The sequence below is a fragment of the Sinocyclocheilus rhinocerous genome, unplaced genomic scaffold (assembly GCF_001515625.1).
Source record: "Sinocyclocheilus rhinocerous isolate Xijiao unplaced genomic scaffold, SAMN03320098_v1.1 scaffold2560, whole genome shotgun sequence".
NCBI lineage: Eukaryota > Metazoa > Chordata > Actinopteri > Cypriniformes > Cyprinidae > Sinocyclocheilus > Sinocyclocheilus rhinocerous.
The window spans coordinates 147,818-154,790 of NW_015659005.1; the positions used below are offsets into that span (position 1 = coordinate 147,818).

The 6,973-nt window shown below is 37.3% G+C and overlaps 1 protein-coding gene across 1 annotated transcript in view; it reads right to left on the reverse strand.

The window, feature by feature from the left end:
- Positions 1–6,597, reverse strand: part of LOC107723206 (protein phosphatase 1 regulatory subunit 29-like) — a 94,932-nt gene extending 88,335 nt beyond the window's left edge. Inside the window, exon 1 of the mRNA XM_016531762.1 lies at positions 6,498–6,597. The gene's annotated coding sequence lies outside the window, so the exon portion shown is untranslated. The remainder of the gene's footprint in view (positions 1–6,497) is intronic.
- Positions 6,598–6,973: the final 376 nt, after the last annotated feature.

Consider the following 6,973-nt stretch of genomic DNA (forward strand, 5'->3'; position numbering starts at 1 on the left):
ATTGTGATGCAAAATCCAACTTAGCTAGGTGATTAAAGATCAGTAAGCATGATGAAAATGCTGCAACAGATGTTAATTGGGACATCGGTTTTCACTGACATCTTTCCTTTACTGCAAATGCATATCACTAAATGTAAATAATTATCTATTTCAGATGTGTACAAAAGAAGAAATGATACATACTGCTCTTATAAAACAAAACAATTCAATTAGTTTCAGGTCAAGTCACTAATGTCTCTTCAAAATGATTTTCTAGTGCTCATAGTCATCAAAGCATAAAATATAAGTTGTTTGTTATATTAAGTGAGGCTTATAAATAGCCAGCAACATAATATTTGAAAATATTTTAATCAAATGCTTCAACAGGGGGCACATTGCAGTGACTTTAAATTGAATGCGCATTTGACACATCTGCGTATTTGACATATTTGAATATCTATGTTAATTCGCAAATCTCTTCCTCTTTCTCTCTCTCTCTCTCTGTCCCTATTTCTCTTATCAGTGTTGTGTGGTAATGTTGCTGCCAGTGTAGAACACTGCTCTTCGGACATTATCTTTGCAACGATCGTCAATTTGAGGTTGAGAGAGTGATGGACCAATTTGTTTTCTTTCTTGGGATGGAATACTCAAACAAATTCCTGATCTTAGCCAAAACGTGTATTATGCAAGGGATAATGTACCGTCAGACTGTCATTATCACAAAATAAACCCCTTCGGGGTGATACAAGATCACTCTGGCTGTACATTATCCCTCTAATTACACAGCTACACACCAAGTAAATAGATATGTGGATATGAGATCTTGATTTTATTATTTTATAATCATTACAGGCCTAGTTATTTTTTATAATTAACCTATATATTGTTAAAACTTCTGTACATAAAAAATAACCATTACAATAAAGTAATCAGTCTAGCAACAAGGTTAACAAATAAACATTATTACAGTAATATTAATACCTACTGTAAGTCCACCTATATAGGTAATTTTCACTACAAACAATAACTGGGACACTAGATGGTGCTTGTTGTGTTTGTATGAATCTGCAGTGTGATACCAGTAGCAGGCTGGTAGTAAACGAGTAGTAAAAGTAGTGCTGGTTTCCATTACGTCCTGCTCACAGCACGATAATAACTATAACCATAATGTTTTAATAGTCATTCTAATTTTATGAGAATAGAAGTTCACACCACAGCTATAAATATAGCAACATAGAAGTACAATAAAAAACAATGACAGCCAATCAGAATCCACATGATGTTAAACAGCTTGAATATTTAAAGCGGCGGGCACCTGCAGTGCGCATGTATAACAAACAGAAAGTTTACTGATCAAATTAGACCTTAGTCAGGTTATATGTCATATCGAATTTGACAGATAAATACAAGGCTGTGAAGACTGACTTTCAGTCTTTTCAATGGCATACACTGTATAGGTCCGGCTGTTTATGGAGGTTTTGTCTACTGAAAGTTTTTTTTTCTTTTTTGGAAAGTCATGATAGGTAAATAACAGTACAATCCATTGAACGCACTATAATTCTATCCCTCATAGCCTCGTTTTCATTCCTGTCAAAAAGTAAATATGGACCTACACCGACCAAGATTTATTGACCAATCACAATCAAGTAGGCCATTTCAGAGCGCTGAGTTATAAAATAATGTAAAATTGTTGCTAAATGTTGAACAGAGAGCTTACTCTGAAAAGTTCCTGCTGTGCTAGATACTTTTAAGTGTCGTTCTGAGTGAATGAAAGGTCATTTTCTCGGAGTTGGTAAAGTGCAAAGACGAACATCGTAACATCGCTCTTTTAAATGTCAGAGGTGGGAATGGTGTGGGTGAAGGAATGAGAGAGAGAAAGAGAATGAGAGGTCTGCTCTCAGAAAATGAGTTTACATATATGCAGAGAGAATATTAATCAATTCTTTCTCCACACTCTGTCATTTTCATTCATTCCTCAAATACTATATCAATCTATTTTCCGTCCCAATCCACCTCTAAGAGTGGCTCGGTCTAGATGTGATGAAAATTAGACCAATCAAAAAAGAGAGAAGGCTTAAAGAATACATAGACGACATGATACTAAACCACTTTATGGTCGAACGCGGCGTGACGGGTGTACAATTACTCATATAATAATTAAAATGTCTGTTTATTAAACTCATATTGGTGGTGCTTACTAAAGCATTCACTATACTGGTGCATAGCTCACATTGTTTGTGGTACGCGCATGAAAAGTCATGCAACTTATTGAGGAGAAGTGCACTTTTTGGAGGAAAAATACGTATTTTCTGTCAAACTGACTTGCACTTACAAAAAATCCCATAGACTTACACTGAAAAGGGGCCTTATAGAGGTTTGAGGGTGGGCTTTTTTGACTTGGGCTTGTAAACTGCCACCTAACAACCATCCACAACATCTGAGTTACCATCTAGCAACACATTAGCAACCATATAGCAACAAACAAACAACCAAAAGGCAACGCAACTCAGATATTACTCCGTAAATGTAAAAAAGAAGCACTTTCAGGTGACGACTGAAAGGAGGAAACATTTCCATACTTTATTTTTGAATGTATTAATGTATATATATGAACATTCAAAGCCTCAACAAACATGTCCGCAGACTGTCTGCATACACATTCTAACAGATCCATGCTGTAATAGCAGTGCTTACGGTAATTTAGGGCCCCCCGTAGTACTGGGAGTGTAATTAGTCCCCTGAGCCAGCCAATAGGAAGTGACAGTAAGGTAAACAGGCAAGCCTCATTAACCCATCATCATGAGACTCCGTAATGAGGAGACACACACACAACAATTACAATCAGTACATCATCATAACACACACTCAGACAGCCTGACTGGCAGGAAGTTGTAGATCATCTGGAGAGGAGAGTCTTGACATCGCTGGGCAAACGTGTGAAGATGATAAGCATGTTTAGGTGGGCAACATGTCCACTATACCAGCCCACAGAAACAAATCTGCTTTCACACACTCAAGTGCAAATTCATACCAATGAATGCAAATTATGTGTGAATTTGTGTGGGTCTAATGTGTGTATAGAATGACACATATTAGACAATACCTGGAAGACATCTGCATGAGTCTTTAAGAATTTCCATGTCTCTTAAAATGTAACTAAATTTTCGTCAGGGGGAGTGTTGTAACATGGTTTGAGTTGTAACACATCAGTTTATCCAATTCGAAATGAACTGCAGGGGTGAAATCATGTACCAGCAGCATGCTCCTGAGGTGATAGTACAAGTTGCAAAAACGTGAAAATATCAAGCATTTACACTTTCATGTCAGGGTTATAAATTGATTTGAATTCACAAAATGAGTAAGTGTGTACATTTGTGAAAGTGACAAGCACACAGTGTCATTGCGTTTTTAGAGTTGTTTTATTTATTTATTTGTAATTTGTATATTGTATACACCATCATACAAAAGTTCAAGTTTTTTGTTTAAAAATAAGTTATTTTATTCACAAAGGGTGCATTAAACAGATCAAAATGAATAGTAAACACTATTTGATTGTTAAAAAAAAAATGTTATTGTCAGATAAATGCTGTTCTTTTGAACTTTCTGATTAAATTTTAAATTATCTTAAAATGGTAACAGTTATTTTAAACCGTAATAATATTTCAAAATATTATTTACTCAACTAACCGCAGCTTTGGTGAACATCAGAGACTTCAAAATCATTAAAAATTTGTGCTTGTAAACTTCTCAACCTTTAAATGGTAATGTATATATTTCATTATTGTATTATATTACATTATGTATATTTGTTTCCAAATTGTTTACTGCTTTGAATTCAAATGTTTCCTACATGTTTATATTTGAAATACTTAGGATCATGTGGGCATGGTGATGGGGCAAGTGTAGTTATAGAGTCTAAAATAAAGATCTAAGAATACCTAAAGTATCAGCTTAGTTTCAATTTTAAAATAATGCAATGTTGTGTAGTTACTTCTTTGTCATCACAGCATGGACACTGTCATTCAGTTTAATCTAAAAAAAAAAAAAAATCTGTTATTACATAAGCCAAATAATTTATTAATTACCCAGAGCCTCATTACTATGACAACATTTGCAAGATACTGGCTAGATGAAACAGGTTCCTTACTTGCCAAGGGCAAAGACATCCTATTTCTTTCCTAGAAGTTACAATATAACAAAAACATTCTTGATAAATGTTTACCAATGCAGAGTTACACTGATATCATCTCTCATTGATACCTTCACCATTATAACTAATCACCACAGCTCTTCGGTTTTATAGATTATGTTGCTTGCTAAGGCAGCAAGTCATATGATTTCTAAATAGCACTCGTCAGCACTTCTCTACAACATAATTTACCACTGAATCAAAGCAAAACTGACTTGACTTAAACTATTTTTAATTTTACACAGAATTAATGTGCTGCCTAAACTTGATGTGATTAAAAACAACTACTGCCCCCCAAAAGCATAACAGTTCTGACATCATATGCAACACAGCCACAGTCTTCATTACTAAATCAAAGCCATTATTCATTAATGGGAAGCAGAATATAAAACACCCCTCCCCCTTAAAACACAAACTTCCTCCCTCAGTCTCTGTCTCTCTTATATCATTATAAGGCTCTAATTAAAAGGCACATTGAAAGCCTGCAGGGATCTGATCTTAAGGGATGTATTTGGAGCAAAGGGACAGTTGAGCTTGGCATCATAATTACTGTCTCTCTGTGCAGTGAGGAGAAAGATGCATTAAGTGCACAAGAACAACATCATCCATAGTGCCCATTTCCTTCATTACGCCGGTTTCATCTCATACACCAAGCAGAATCAACCGCATTTGGCCATTTAAAGACCAGATTGTGCGCCCTCAAACCACGAAGCCTGTAGACATTGTCTGAAATGTCCTCCTGGCTTGACCTTTGTGTCCATAGTCGTTTGAGCCCTAGGGCGTCTGTACAAACACTGCACTCATGTGGCTGATGAACTGAGCTAATTGCTACGAGCATCAATGACCGGTAGTGTGAGATCGAGCCCTGTGGCACCCACTTGTGCAAACCAATGGGATTGTAATCCTGCTAAGCTCTGCTATAAGCACTTTCACTGTCACTTTCAAGTCATTTAGTGACATTGATTAGCAATTTCTAAATTTCTTTTCAGTATTGAGATGTTTTACTGATGAATGTATGCAGTTAAATCTTTAACTCCAATCAAGATAATGTGATAAGAATCGACTGATGTTACACAAGACCAGCTTACTTTTATATAATGTGAGTGCATTTATACTGAATATAATAATATGATATTTATGATATAATATATTTAGAATGTCCAACGGGTTATCCTGGACATTGTAACTGTAGTCATAGAGACTAATCAAAGCCAGTGTCACACTGTTACTTCTCTCGATGCATATTAAAAGAAACACTAATCATTATTCAAAATCTCTCACTCTCTCACCCGTACAAACACGCACAATCTGTGAGCTGTGAATGTAATTCCACCACACAGTTCGTGGAGACGCTTTCTTACAAACATACACATGCATAATACATGAGATGAAACGAAGCGCGTCAAAGTTATGGAATACTGGGGCTTCTGTCATATGCACGCTGCGGTGAGCCGAAACCGTGTCACGCAGTTCGCCAAAAAAAAACCCCGCCATGGTATATTAATACCAAATCCCCTCCGCACATCTGTCAGTGGCGATCTAAGCATTCATTTTCTTTGACAGAAATGAAATATACTAATATAACCAATTGTTCAGTTTTTGTCTGAACCATAGTTTATTTGACATTACATTATAATGTATATAGTATAACTCATAAATTATAACATATAAGCAATATCACACTCACAATTATGCTGTAGTACTGAATATTCGTGGAGACGCTTTCTTACAAACATACACATGCATAATACATGAGATGAAACGAAGCGCGTCAAAGTTATGGAATACTGGGGCTTCTGTCATATGCACGCTGCGGTGAGCCGAAACCGTGTCACGCAGTTCGCCAAAAAAAAACCCCGCCATGGTATATTAATACCAAATCCCCTCCGCACATCTGTCAGTGGCGATCTAAGTGCCATCTCCTGCAGTCGCTCTCCATGGTTATTACATGCCCATAGATTAAGACCAGCCCCCAGTGTACTAGGCTACATCCTATGTAAGAATATGCATGATCTTTCAGATGGCACCACACAAGTAACATTCACGAGAAAAATCACGCCAAACCTACACATTTGAGCTTCAAAGCCCACATGCTTTGAGACGCATGAATTTGGACAGAAAACGCGCTGTGCCAGAAACGCGTGAATGCGTCCACGGCTTCTCCATGATTTCTGGATAAAGCGCGTGCAGGTGGCTTCTGCGCAGTCTGGGCAACCACGATGCCTGATCTCCGATCATGTGTAACGAGGTGCTCCATCTATTTCGCCCAGGCATTCCCGTCATCGATTATCGCGGATTTAGGTGGTATAAAGACATAAAAGTTTCTTACCTCTGTCGCGGTCTTCACTGAAAAGATTCCGCTGTTTGTTTAGCTTCCTGTCCGCTTTACTACACTGTGGTGGGATCGGTGAGAGATACAGAGAGAGAATGGGAGGGGAGTGAGAGAGTGAAGATCGGGGTAGACCTCTCTACACTGGGATGATGCCACTCCTGCGTGATCTCAACCGCAATATGCAGCCACCCGTTATGTTAGAGGAGGATGCCATAATTTTTTTTAAATATCATCTGTTATTTCTGGTTTCTTCTACAAAGGATCAAAGACTGCTAACTATCCACCCACTCACCTCATGTACCTTGTCTTGGAGAAGCTGCTCTAAATGATGTTTTCTGTTTTAAATTCAAGTTTGTTTGTTGGTATGTAGGCCTATTACTTTTAAAAGCCCCAGACTGGTGAAAGCCTCTGAAGAACCTTTTCAAAATGCTCGGTTTTTTGAGGAACATACAAAATAGATGTCTTAAGTCTTG